Raw genomic sequence first — 13,959 nt, 5'->3', positions numbered from 1 at the left:
TATATGAGGTCAAAAAGTGTGTAGCAAAAAGTGTTTCAAGTTAAATGTAATTTCAGTTCCCTCTGTGTCACCAAAACACTTCCTGGTAGTTGCACAGATTTGTTGCTTGGAAAAAAAAATCACTGATAATACACATGGCTTCCATGACCCAGATGTACACTTGAACTGGCTAACTATTAGCTTCAGCTGAACTTTGGGGCCACCAGCATTTTAAATGGCAGGAATTTATAGAATAGATCTGCTTGCTTCAATGGAACTGCCGCAATCAACAGGCATCCTCACAAATCTTTTGCACAAGATGAACACAAATCCTGGCTGACCCATAGCAACCCATCTTGATAGTACTGAACTTTGAGGAAATAGTGGTGGAAGCTCTAAAACAGAGGAAGCCATTGTAGCTTCACAGTGTTATGTGTCCACTTATATTTAAACTATCTCAGCAAAAAAATACATTTCTCCACAAATTAGGAACAGTTTGACAGTTGAGACAGGAACAGACTAAGCAACTTCATCTCTTGAATAAACTTTATTAACTCACGTTGTTGACTGATTTAAGTGACCTAAATGTCAGCTATTGATCTATTGTGACAACTGAGCTACAGCTGTTGTGCCTGACTAGTGCTGTACAGTATTTTCCCTGCTGGTTAGTGTATTAGCAGTTAGCATCCTAGCTACAGCAGTTCACCAAACCCTGACAGAGACTTGGTCAGCAAGCTGCTTGCATCACACTTTCTGGCGTGACCAAAATACATTTTAAACAAAGTGTTACTGGCAATTTTGTAATCACAGTGGATTTGCAACGGATTTCTGACTGTTTAAAAGAGCCCCCCCAAAAAAAAACAAACTAACAAAAAAAAAACTGACCAGTGAGCCAATCCATACTGTCTTTGAAGATGCTAATTAATGACAAGCTGTAGAGCTAGCAAGTCCCACTAGTCTGTGTAAACAAACTGTGTTGTTCAGTCCTCCTTCTAGACAACTGGAGCCATCACTATCCACAGCAAAAACCCACGGCTCAGTCCTTATTAAAGACTGCCTTTATCCTTGGTCGTTTTCATAAACCCCCCTACTCCCTCCTCTCCATCCCTTCCTCCCTTTCTCCTCTGATTTCATTCTTTGTGGGTTTGGGGTTGGTGAGTGCTAGGCGTCACAGGATTTGAGGCCCACTCTTTTTCTCTCCCTCTGTTAAATATTTTCTCTTTCTTACTGCTCCTTCTTCTCTTCCTCTCTCTTTCCGTCCTTCACTCCCTTTCTCTGGACTGGGCGTTCACCTTTTATAAAGGGGAGGCCTTGCCAAAGCCCATGTCAGAGAGAAACAATGAGAAAAGATTAGTTTGAAAGAAAACACAGGAAGCCAAGATGTATGGACTCCAACAGGCCTGTACCCCAGTAAGAGTGAGATTTGAGCCAACCATAGGAGAGTGTGGTTTGTGGGTGCGGCTCGCCATGTTCTCTACCCAGGAACAGAGTGATTTACCTCACACAGGCAGAACTCGCTGAACCGAACACACACAGAAACATTCACTCAGTCCCTTGCCAGAACAGTAATACACACACGTTAGCATTCAACGTTTTCTATTTCCTTTACTTCTTCAATTAAATTTTATGAAAGCAGGTCTGCACAGACAGGCCAGAAAGTTCTCCCGTTTCCAAGTGTCTATGTTCGACATACGACATGCAACAGACATTTAAAGGAAACCTGCAACAACAGATAAAGAGCACAAACACACTACATTTTATGACTTGTGTGTGAGCATGAGAGGGCAGATGGACCCCTGTGGATGTTGATGAAGGACGCCTCTGTTGATACCACTGATGGATGATCTCAGGTTTATGAAGTCGTAGATCGTATCGGCTTTATACAAATCTAAAAATGGGTCTGAAGGAGACAGGCATGAGCACCACACTCCTTTATTTATGTGAGGAAAAGAAGCAAGACAGAAGGAAAAAAAGAGAATAAAGAAAGAGATACTAGTGTTTATGGTGAGTCCTGCTCCTTATATGACACTGTCCAATGAAGAGCTTTCAACATAGCTAAGTAAAACACATGACGGAAATGGAAGTTGGGAAGAGAATAAGAGTACTGGCATGGTGGGAGTCATGGAATCATGAGGGAGTGCAGTCTTTATACCTGGGAAATCCTCCCATTTTGTGGTTTCATATGACTCATTAAGAAGAGTTTACAAGAAGAATTTCAACTCCAGTTCCCACACATGCACTTTTTATTGGAGCTGTTGTGCAAAGCCAATCTAACACTATGTTTTTCATCCCCCTGCTTCTCTGACTTGCATGTCTTCTCATCAAACATATGCCTTAGATGGCAAAGCTGGTAGTTACACAACTACTGTCATTCTTCATGTGCACATCTCAGTGAAAACAACAGTGTGAATACCTTCAAGGAAATGCTGTTCTAAAGTGGGCACCATTATATATTTAACTGTGATTTACACATGCTAGGTTGTCTGAATGTAAGTGATCTGTGACAGCAATGGCCTGTTAACATTACATTTAATCAAAAGGAGGCGGCACAAAGCCGGCATACAATGTGCAGGCTCAGCGGAAACAGCCGCCACCAGGTAGAGAATTATTGAGAATGTTTATTCAAATGAGATTGTTACAGCAGCCAGACGGCCCTGATGATCACAGTTCAAGTTGTGCCTACCAGTAGTGTTACTAGTTTGTTTTGACTATACTCCAGCTTTAGGCTAGGTCCACAGTATCAATCTAAATGTAACAACAACAACAATGATAATAATAATACTAATAAACAAGCATCTGCTTGGTGTGTCTTCATACTGAGCTTGATGGCTCAGATTGACAGTCCATCACTTCTGTGTCACTACAATTTGGCAACTGCAACACAGGAAGGGTTGGGGGAAGATTTTAAGGTGGCTAAGTGTCAACTAGCAGGAAGCGTGATCCAAGACACCAGGGCCGCTGGACCAGAGGGTTTCTCCTTTAACAGTCTAGCAGTAGTTATGACATTTCACCATCTGCAGCCAAGTATGAAACAGGTTTTACTTACCCCAAAACTGATAACTGATTCAGTAAATAATATTGGTGGTTAAATAATGTATACACACCCTCCAAGCACATATTTCTGTTGTGCTCAGTAAAAACAAGAGGCATGCATCTGAACAAAATACTCTGAGGATAGAAGCCTGGTGTCTATGAACTTCCAGGCTGCGTCAGCTAACTAACTTTGTTGTAATCCACTTGCTGCACAAACTGCTTTAGCTACTCTTTTGATTAATTTCTAAGTCAGTTTGTCTATAAAATATCAGAAAATAGTAAAAAAAAAACTATAGTGTTTCCCTCTCTAGCTCTAGTGGTATAGTTTTATGAAAACGTTAGCTTCAGCTAATGGCTAACTGAAAAGTATGATCTTCAATGTGACTAGCTGCCAGTGTTCATTAAAGTTAGCTAGCCATGGATGTTACACACACAAAGGCCCTTGACAAAAATTGAAAATGTGGTGAAAATGGGAAATGATGTGGGGAAAATAACAAATACTGGGAGAAAATAGACCATGAAAACTAAATAGAGGTTTGGGGCTCACGTGACTTGTAGCTAACCCGCTATTAGAAAGGCTAAGAGGAAATACTTTGAGGAAAGTAAAGTAATTTGTAGTGAATTCTTTCCATGTAGAGAATTTCCACACGCTGGTGGGTCAATGTTAGACCATTCAAAACTGTATATCTGTGTAGCACCCACCACCTTTTCATCTATAGCATACAACCCTGGCTCTGAGAAATAAAACTCTTATTTATGCACAAATGTAATTAACTAATTAAAACCCAAATTACTAAATGGATTGGATTTTAGTCAAATGACTGTGCAACTGCAGATTTGGCAGACACTCTCTGTGGCTAACCTTTCAGTAAAGATACAGTCATCACGCTGTGTTTTCAGCTTTTTTTTTTCACTTGTTGAATCTCATCTCATTGTCTGTCTGTGTTTACAACCTTGTCCCTTAAAGTTATCTGTTTTACTTAATCATTAATTCATTTTAATTTGAATTATGTATACTTTTAAATTATCTGCATTTTTTCCAGAATTGGTTGCTTTTTAGTTTGTGATCTATAAAGTAACCGACATCATTTGACCTGAGTCTGACTACTTGTTGCATGTGTGTATGCATGGGCAGATGTATTTCAGTTTTTATGATGTAATGTGACCAGGTGCTGCCTTATAGACTTGATAGAAAGGATTAAGTAAGTGTATAAAGATAATTAAAGGGCCCTGTGTGTGATGTGTGTCTGTCTGACTCTGACTACTTGTTTGGGTGTGTGCAGCATGACTAAAGCTGCATTATGTACTGGCTCAATGCTGCACAGTAGTGTCTGACACACTTGCTCACACCACGTCACCTGCTGAAGTGTTTTTTTTTTGGGTCTACTCTTTTCTGAGGGGATTCTAAATGCAGATGTATTGAGTGATGAGGTGATACAGAGCTGATTAAAAAGCACATATAACTCAAAACTCCTCCCAGTTGTGTGTGTTAACAGTGTATGTATATATCATACCTTTGACAGCGAGAGTGTCTGTGACCAAGGCAGCAGGAAACCTCAGACGAGTAAATCACGCTGTGATGCCCAGTGCAGATACCCCATCCCAGCGGAGGCTGTGCAACTCACAACTGCCCCCTTTTCCAGGAACTACACACAAGACCGTTCAACTGCTGCCTGCCAAGTCTTTATCAACGCCTCCCTGTCGTGGTGTACAAATGTGTGTGTGGTGAGTGGCGAGGATTCAGAGGGGAAGGGGAACAATATGACCACTGGAGATAAAGTGATAGATTCAGTTAAAAAAACTGTGTCTTATTAAAGGTGTAAAGAGTAAAAGTGACACAAAAGCTGTGTGTGTGTGTGTGTGTGTGTGTGTGTGTGTGTATGCGCCTTCATTTCAGTAATAAAAATCATTTCCACACAGTGAGCACATTCCTACCAATATGACATACTGATTTACTTAAATTATCATCTCAAATGAAAGGACAGCTTTGGCTGTTCTTTAGCTTATATCTCATGCAATGTCTTTTTCACCAGACATCTGGTCAGAGAACACTTTGTTAAGAGAGTTTGGTGCCAATTTGAACTAGATATTTCCTGAGTGTGATTTGACTCACTTGGGCCTTCTCTCTTCCTCTCTTGCGGGCTTCCCCGATCCATCTCCACATAAATCTGTCTTGTCATAATCCTCCTCCAGCCTGTTGCACAAACCCCGGAGATGTAAAAAGAACGAAGGCTTTGTTTAAGTTTTTTTAAGCGTTGCTTAGATCTTATATGGTCAAAACTCTCTTGCAGCTTGTAGAGACTAATCTCTTCAACTGCAGCAGAGCTTTTGGTAAAAACACGAACATCAGAGGAGAGATTAAATCTGAAGTGCAGCTTGTTTAAGCTCTGTCAGTCAATGATTTCACTTCAAGACTGCAACACAAATTCACTGGGGAGCTGTTGGCATGCAGAACTTCACATGATTTTATAAGTTGGCATTCTTGAAACATGGGAGGAGTTTTTTTTTATCACTGCATGAAAATTTAAACACATCTAGATGATCTAAATCCAGACAGAAGAAACCAGTTTGACTAATTTGACATGCATTATGTGAATTATGTGCCAGAGACACACATAAATGATCTTGGATGGGTATTTAAAATGGTCAACAATAACATATCTTTCCACACTCTGTGCCTTTTATTTTAGAAAATTTGCAAAATCTTATCGACGGTTTTCATTAGGACAAATTTTTGTAATACTTAGTTTAAATGAGCACTACTCACAGTTTTAAGATTATATCCTAAGGACAAAGACTGCAATCAATCTGTCAGCATGTGTCTATGTGTGTATTGGTTTTTACGGTGTCACATTAGGGGCCACTTTGGACTTTGCGTGTATACCAGTGTGAACAGTCATGTGTGCGTTATGGACAAAGACACATCCCAGACTGGCCTACATCATGCCCTAAGCTGCCTCTTATCGTCCCCGCTGTGCAAAAAAAGCTCTGACCTCCAGATAATAATAGTATCCAGGCAGGAGACGACGGCCCCAACATGTGCAAAACACACAAACCGCACACACACACACGCAAAGAAAAATATACCACATATCCACGTACCGTATCACATCATACCCTTTTTGGATAACAAAATAAACCATTTACTACATCACTGCCACTGCTAGGAACAGATTTGGAGTTTTCAAAAGCTCACTATTCAGATTTAATCAGTGGTACATGGTCATTTTTTTCTAAATAAACCGATGACATACTGCTTGTATATACATATACTCTTATACTTGCCATAAAGTTATGCAACAATAAAACAATATTCAAGGCAGACACAAAATGGTTACTGTCTTGTGCTTCAGTTCAGCCTGCAAGCAGCACTGATAACGCTGTTTACACTGTCTACTCTGTAGACATGCCTTTCTGATTCAGTTTTGTTTTGGCCACAAAGAGAATGAGGGCTGGGGGGTCATCTGGGAGAGCTCCTCAGAATGTACCCATATCATCTCTAAAAATAAACACTAACAACTATGGCCAGGAACATGGCATTTTCCAAAAGCTGTTTTGAAATGAAGAAAATTTACAGCTGCAATAAAAAGCTGTACCTGGATCATGTGGAGTGAAACAGAGCCTAGTTTGTCACAAACAGAGTTAACACCTCTTGCTCCCCAGAGAGACATTGCACTCTGGTTTAGTCTAAATGTTTCACAGAGGCCAGGTCTGGATCACGGAGGGTCAGTTACAGTCAGTGTTACAGCTATGATTCAGCAACAATACACAGAAGTCTATGAACAGGCAGACACACATATAAATGTGTTTTCATTTTAGGTACTTGTAGACATCTATACAGTACTGGGCAAATGAAGAAAGGACAAAAAGCAAGAAAATGAGCCCTGAGCTCCACAAATAGAGTCAGTCTGAATCAAACACTGGGAGAGCATAAATCTAGTGAAGAGCTGTGCAAATGTGTACACAGGAAAATTGTCACTGTTTTAGAGGCAAAAGGTGTTCATTCCAAATACTGATTTAAGTTTTACTGCATCTTTACTGGGCTTTTATTAAATATACAGAGAACTAAAAAGTATATATGACATTTATTTTGACAACAGCCTCACTTTGCTGTTAGTGCCTAAAACTTTTACTGCACACACTCATGCACACCATTGGTAGCACCAAGAAAATGTGAAGTTTTGGCCCCTTGCTATCGTGCAGATCTCCCTTTTCTTCTGTAATCATAAGTAGGAATAAACACAACTTGTGAATTAAATGTAATCATAAGAGGATAAGTCTATTAACCTTGGTGCTGAGCAACGCCACCCACGCACTCTGCTTGAGATTCTCTTGAATGTTATCAGCTAAAATGAGATATAGTTTGAGGATAGTGTGATCCTTTGACTGCCATCTTGTGCTTCTATATAGACTCATGTTTAACAATGCCTGTGTTATACATTACAGGAAAAGCTTGTTTTGCCTCACTGTAACATGTAAATCCTTAAGTGAGATGAAATGTGAATGGTTTGTGTTTATTCTTTCACTATAATACGTACTTTGATTTGTATTGAAGTTTCATTATCAATTGCAAATTTTTGACTAATACATTTCTACACGGCTTGCTAACATTATATTATGATAGTCTGTGTCTAAAAAGCACTTGCTTTACACCTGAGCTGTTCCCTTGTGCAGACAGCACAAAGCATTTACGTATATGGTCATATTTAGCTACTTCCCCAAATCAGTTCCTAAAATTAACTAGTCATGGCCATCTTGCTGATACCATCTTGAAAACATGTATACAGCACATGTGCAATTCTAAGAAGAGCATTGAGTTGAATCTGTCCTATTACAGTTTGCTGCCTTTTAAGGGACTGCCTTTGCATGTGCAAGATGGCAGACCATACTGTTCACCAATCAGATAATGAAATGTATACTCCTGGGTGTGATGGTATGATGGTTAGACTGTTCACCCCTCGAGTTACCAAAAATACTATTAATATAGAAAATGAAAGTGACATATACGAACAGTGGTCTAGAAGGTGTGAAATGTGTTTTGACACATTTTGCTAACTTAAAATGCTACAAGTATAATTATTGCTATTGATTTCAACCTCTTAATTTAGAAGATAGCAGCCAAGTCCATGTAACTCCATGGGGTTGCCTCTAATGTTTGGAACTATTCCAAGTTCCCATGATCCCCCATTACTGTAAAAAATAATAATTAAAAAAAGGTCCTCATAGAGTTAATGGAGATGTCATCACGCTCTCTCTTAACCCCCTCTGGTTAGGATGTTAAGACCTGGAATGCTGACTTTTCTCTGGTGAGCACTGATTGAAGTTGTTAGGCTGGTACTGTAGCTGTTCTCGAGTTAAATTCATCTGCCACAGATATAGTCCACAACAAACTCACTCTTAACTCTGCAATGTTTGCTAAAAAAACTACAGTGTCCTGAAGTTTTAGCAAACATAAAATTATATATTGGTGACCTTTTTTGAAATGTACACCTTTGAAAACAAATGGGCCACGTATAGACTGGGGAGGTTGGAAAGACTAAAGTGTTGTTGGTTTTGGCCTTTTCATGGAATTAGTTGACAACAAAAGTGTGAAATATTGCCAGCCTCATCCTATAAATGTGAGGACAGCTTATTAACACACTCTGTATCCCTCTTCATATGGCCATTTTATGTAAATGTGAGAGTTTCAAAAAATGTTTCTGCAAACATTTTACAAAATGAGCAACAATAGAAACATACAGTACAACAAGTCCTCCAACCTATATGAGTGCTGTTTGTCCTTTCCCTCTCATAAGACCAATGGGAAAAAACACTCCTACAGTGGCAGGAGGACAGTCTCAAAACATAATTGAAGTGGACATGTGACTTCCTTTGTGTGTTTGGATTTGCTGACATGATTCGTTGCACCTCCATGACCTCCCAAGCCATGACCTCTCTCCATGGCCTTTCTTTATCTGGTGCCAAAGGTCAACAGACAGCAGTCAACACTGTCTATCATAGGCCGGACGACAGTGGCTTAGATTGAAACCACAAAACCACATTCAGACCTAAAACAAACATTTGACTCCTGACCACTGTGCAGTTTTTAGTGTTGTGTGTGAAAAAGGTCATTAATTACAAGCAACACAGCCTTGGGCCCCCAGGAGAGCTCCTAAAACATTCCTGCATTTAAATGTGTGACACATGGTAGAGAAAGTGTCCCAGATGAATAAACATCACAAGAGTCTGACTCAGAGGTTGTTTTCCCTGTAATAATACCAGCTCCCAGACTGCTGCTGTGTTTACTCACACTGATGGCACATTTCCCTTTTGTACAGGCTAAGAGACAGGAATTCCCACACCGACAAAGGGCACAGGGGCATTGCTTTCTGTTGCTACCTGTTTCTAATTAGGTACTCTCAGAGTTTTGAGTGAGTCATCTGATAGAAGGCAGTCATGATGCGGCTTGCACACTGCTGCTCATGTGCACAGGTAAGCACAGGCATACAAACACACTCACAGTGGTTCCAGACGTTAAGATAAAGATGATATGATAAGATTACAGTAAATAGAACTCAGTAGTCTAGACATGTCCTGTTGTCAATAGATTCTTTTTAAGGTCAAGTTCAGTGAGATGTCAACTGAAAAGTTCTGGCAGTTTTTTCCTGAAATTCATTTAAAATGTTGTTTTTATAAAAGCCTATTGTCTCGTTTGCTGGGAACCAGGGCAAAGAAAAAAATTAGTTCTGGGCTGTAAATGTTTGCTGGCACTTGCGTAATTCAAAGCTGCTTTAAAGGAAATATTCCTCCATGAAAAATCTGAGCTCTGCACACCCTTTCAGATATCTGACAACAATCAGGCATCCATCTAACTCAGAGCAGACGTCCTGAAGAAGGGCTTTAAAACAGCTGAAATCAAATGAAACAGCCGCTGTCATTCAACCCAGTGGCCTGATATTGATAATTACAGTGTCTGAAACAGCATTAAATGTGGGTAGTAACATGTGCATGCAAATGATGAGTAAGCATGTGACTCATTTGTAGTCACACACACGTTGACATGCTTAGAAAAACTCCAATTTTGGATAGTGTCATGTTTTAATTTTATGCAAATTCATACAGGTATGTTCTACAAATCTACAAGCCTCTTAGACTTATAAACCCTTTTAAATGCCAGAAAAGGGGTACAATTTAAAAATAAGACTGGCATCAGATCACATTTCTACCATACTACGGTACTACGGAAGAGTATTAGGGCCACTGCATAATTTTTTTTTAAAATTCTGACTTTATTCTCAAAATTCTGAGAATAAAGTCAGAATTCTGAGAATAAAGTCAGAAATTATCAGAATTCTGAGTTTAAAGTCAGAATTCTGAGAATAAAGTCAGAATTAAAAAAAAAAAATTATGCAGTGGCCCTAATACTCTTCGGTACATTTCATATCTCATAGTGTTTGTTTATCTCTGTGTATTTCCACTACCAGTCTGTGGCCCTCAGCCACAAGCCCGTTAGTGGAGGAGTTCACCCCACTTCCTGTATGAATGGGACGAAGCAGAATGGTGGGTTGGAAATCCCAGTGAGAGAGAGAGGGCTAGACAGTGAATGAGGAGAGGGAGCAGCATCAGCAAAAACAAACTTTGTTTTGTGATTATTATTTCGCTGTTGTTATATTCTAAAGCATGAATAAACACAATCACACCTTGGCACAGCCCTGTGGGAAGGATTTTGTGTGAATGCAGCCAAAACACATGTTTCTGTCTGTTCTACTCCACACCTTGTGTGTGTGTGTGTAGCCCTGTCCTCAAACAGACAAATGTGATGGAAGAACATAATAATTCTTAATTTCCATTTATAACTATATCAAACAAAATCAGATAAAAGCCAGTTTGTTTCACTTGCAGATTAGCCATTAAGTACATGGACTGTTGGAAGCCACGATAAGAATCATGTCTCTAGTACTGGGATTCTGGCTGCTGTGTAAAATGAACACAGATGTGGAGTTTTGCTGGCTTTTTTAAGTTCAGTGTAAAAGGGCTTAAATCGAAAAAGTCGCCTTGAAGGAGGGTCAAAATACTTGCGGTTTGCTACAATCTCTGTGTAAAAGCGGCTAATGAGTCTCACTGATGTGTTTGTCATAACAATGGAGGCCTGCGGCACACAGGAGCTATATCAGGCTTTGGCTACACAGGCAACATGTAACAGTAGTAAACAGAGTCCTGCACAGGGGCTGGGTACACAGGTACCCAGAGGGTACCCATGAAGAATGATGTGTAAAGTGTAAAAAAATATGATCACATTAACTTAATGTGGGCAGGCAGTGAGTGGAATAAGCATAATTTAAATATGAAATTTGATTAGAAATCCAGCGTGGTTACAGACAGTGAGAACAATGTTATTAGTGGCGTTGCTGCTTGTAAATAGTGCCAAAAATGTTTGCATTAGATAGCTGCAAGCTAGGCACCTCATCACTAAGAGAACAGCTGCAGAGCCCAGGTGCTGCATCTGTCAACAGACACTTTTCCAAAAACACGACTCTCAAGCACTTTGAAGTGACTGTGTAGCTTAAAGTCTATTTTAATTATGAGTAATGAGTTGGATCTGATATGGAGCTTAGTGGGTTGGGGATGGGTGCAGGTTTTCAAAAGTGGGCCCATGCCAGACTCTGGTAGTAAGATCAACTCGCTGTTGGTTTTGGTATTTGGGAGGATTTGTTCACGGGTAGAAAAATATAGAACTGGACTAGACTAACCTTTTAGACAGGTCAAAGAAGCTTGATTCCCAGCTTCCAGACACTCAAAAAGACTCATAGTAAAACTTTTAGTTTGCAATAAATATATCTGACATGAGAGCCATCTACATTAAAAAAACAATAAAGGGAGCTCCGGTGGGAGTGTCTGCACAGTACTCACAGGACTGCTGGGAAGTGTTGTGTTTTCCATGCTTTAATCTGTCCTTGGAAACATAAGCTGGACAAATCCACATGGTTTACTCTGGGGACATTCATCACATATCACAGCTAAAATGTCAACACATGCTCTAGCTGCTGGACTCTGGGTGAGCAATTACAAACATCTTCATTACATTGTGTGGACCCTTTTTTTTTCAATACCAGCATTTTGAGGACATTTTAGTCTGTCCTCACAACTTCAGTGTGCTGGTTGAGGGTTAAGTCTTAGGGATGGTGTGAGGCATCTAAGTCTGATTGTAAGGTTACTGTAAGAGGCTGGGGAAAGGATTGTGAGTGTCCTCACAAGTTTAGTAAGACACAACAGTGTGTGTGTTGCATGTGCATGTCTGTGTTAAGAAGTGTCATTTAAATATTTTATATAAATAAGGGGCTATGAATGTGTGTGCGTGTGTTATTGTACTGCATAGGCATCAGAGAATGAGGGGAATGTAATCTGAAGGCACTGCTAGAAGCCATTAATTATTTTTAAGTCAAGCATATTAACCTCCACCTTCCACATCTCTTTTTCCCTCTCACACACACAAACACACCTGCAGGACCCGAAGACAAGAGGGTCCAATTATATACTAAATGCTCTGCCTTCACAAACACACAGGTAAGCTGTCCCAGGACACTAATTCTGTGTGGGTGTGTGAGTGAGAGAGCGTACGCCCATGAGAGTGTAATAGTGTTTCATTATGTGTAGTCAAGAGTACATAAAGTCTAATGATCTATATGCCGTGAGTGGACTAAACGCACTTACTATAAACGAAAAAACTGGAGTGACCCATATACTTTTTATGGCCAGTCACATGGAAGGACTGGTCACATCCAGACGGGGGATTATAATACACTGTGGGACCAACTTCACGATAGCACATATCATTAGGAGGCACCTAAGGGAAAATATGAAAAGAAGCAAAAATTATAGTGCTATCCCAGTGGATGAACTCATCAGTCCTTATAAGGCCATAAATTGCATCTGAACACAATGCTTCTCTGTGGGGATTTACTGCTCTGTAAAGAGATTGTATGTTTAAAAGCTTTTTTTTAAGAATAACTTACTTTCTGTCCAAGCTGTTGTCAACAATAGAAAAGAACAGGCAAGACGGAGCAGACAGAGCGCCCGAGCATGTCACACGTCTCTAGTCATAATATCACTTCTTTGTCTGCACACACGACTGGTCTCACACATAGAAAACTGATTTTTGCTGCCAACCTACATCCGATTTCTTATCTAGGTTTGTCTTTCTCTACAGCGCACAGAAACATGGCAAATCATGTATTTACTGTTATACTGATAGTGGTGAGTATGGAGGTTAACGCTGTGATATGAAATACTTTATGAACTATGACTTGCTTCCTCAAACAGAGGCAGAACTTTAACACGACAGGTCAGAGCTGCAGCTGGAACAAAATACAGCAGCAACAAATGTAGTACTGTAAAGTAATAACAAATAGATTGTATTTTGTTAGAGGTAGAACTAATCTGATTCTGAAAAGTGAGATAAATGTAGTCAAGGTCCTAAATTTTAGTAGTAGACTTTTTAGGTAGATTAATGTATGACAGTATTGCATATTTTATTAGCTAATTTTGCATGTAAAAAGTTAACACTAACTATAGCTTCCAGCTAAAATTATATAGCATTAACCTATGAAATGTACTGCACTAGAAGTTTGAAGAATCAGCAATTGAACTGTTCAATCACCTAAAAATGTTAATTAAATATTTAAGCATTTAAATACACTACATGAGTAAATGTATAAAACAATTTCATCTCGACCAGTAACATGAAAGTGCTGCTTAAATGTCACTGCATTAGAATTAATGATAGACTGTATAAATAAGTATCATTGCCATGGGTCATTCTACATAATGAGTACTTTTATGTTGTGTTGTTAATCCATATTGTTGCTTTAATCAATTTCCAAATGTAAAACTTTTATTTGTGAATGAGTACCTAGTCCAGTATTTACATTACGAACTAAACGCTTCTTCAGCTTTGTTACTGTGCAGTGT

Source organism: Monopterus albus, unplaced genomic scaffold (genome assembly GCF_001952655.1).
Source record: "Monopterus albus unplaced genomic scaffold, M_albus_1.0 scaffold32.1, whole genome shotgun sequence".
NCBI classification, from domain to species: Eukaryota; Metazoa; Chordata; class Actinopteri; order Synbranchiformes; family Synbranchidae; genus Monopterus; species Monopterus albus.
The sequence above is the reverse complement of the archived record's forward strand: the minus strand, read 5'-3'. Positions refer to the sequence as shown.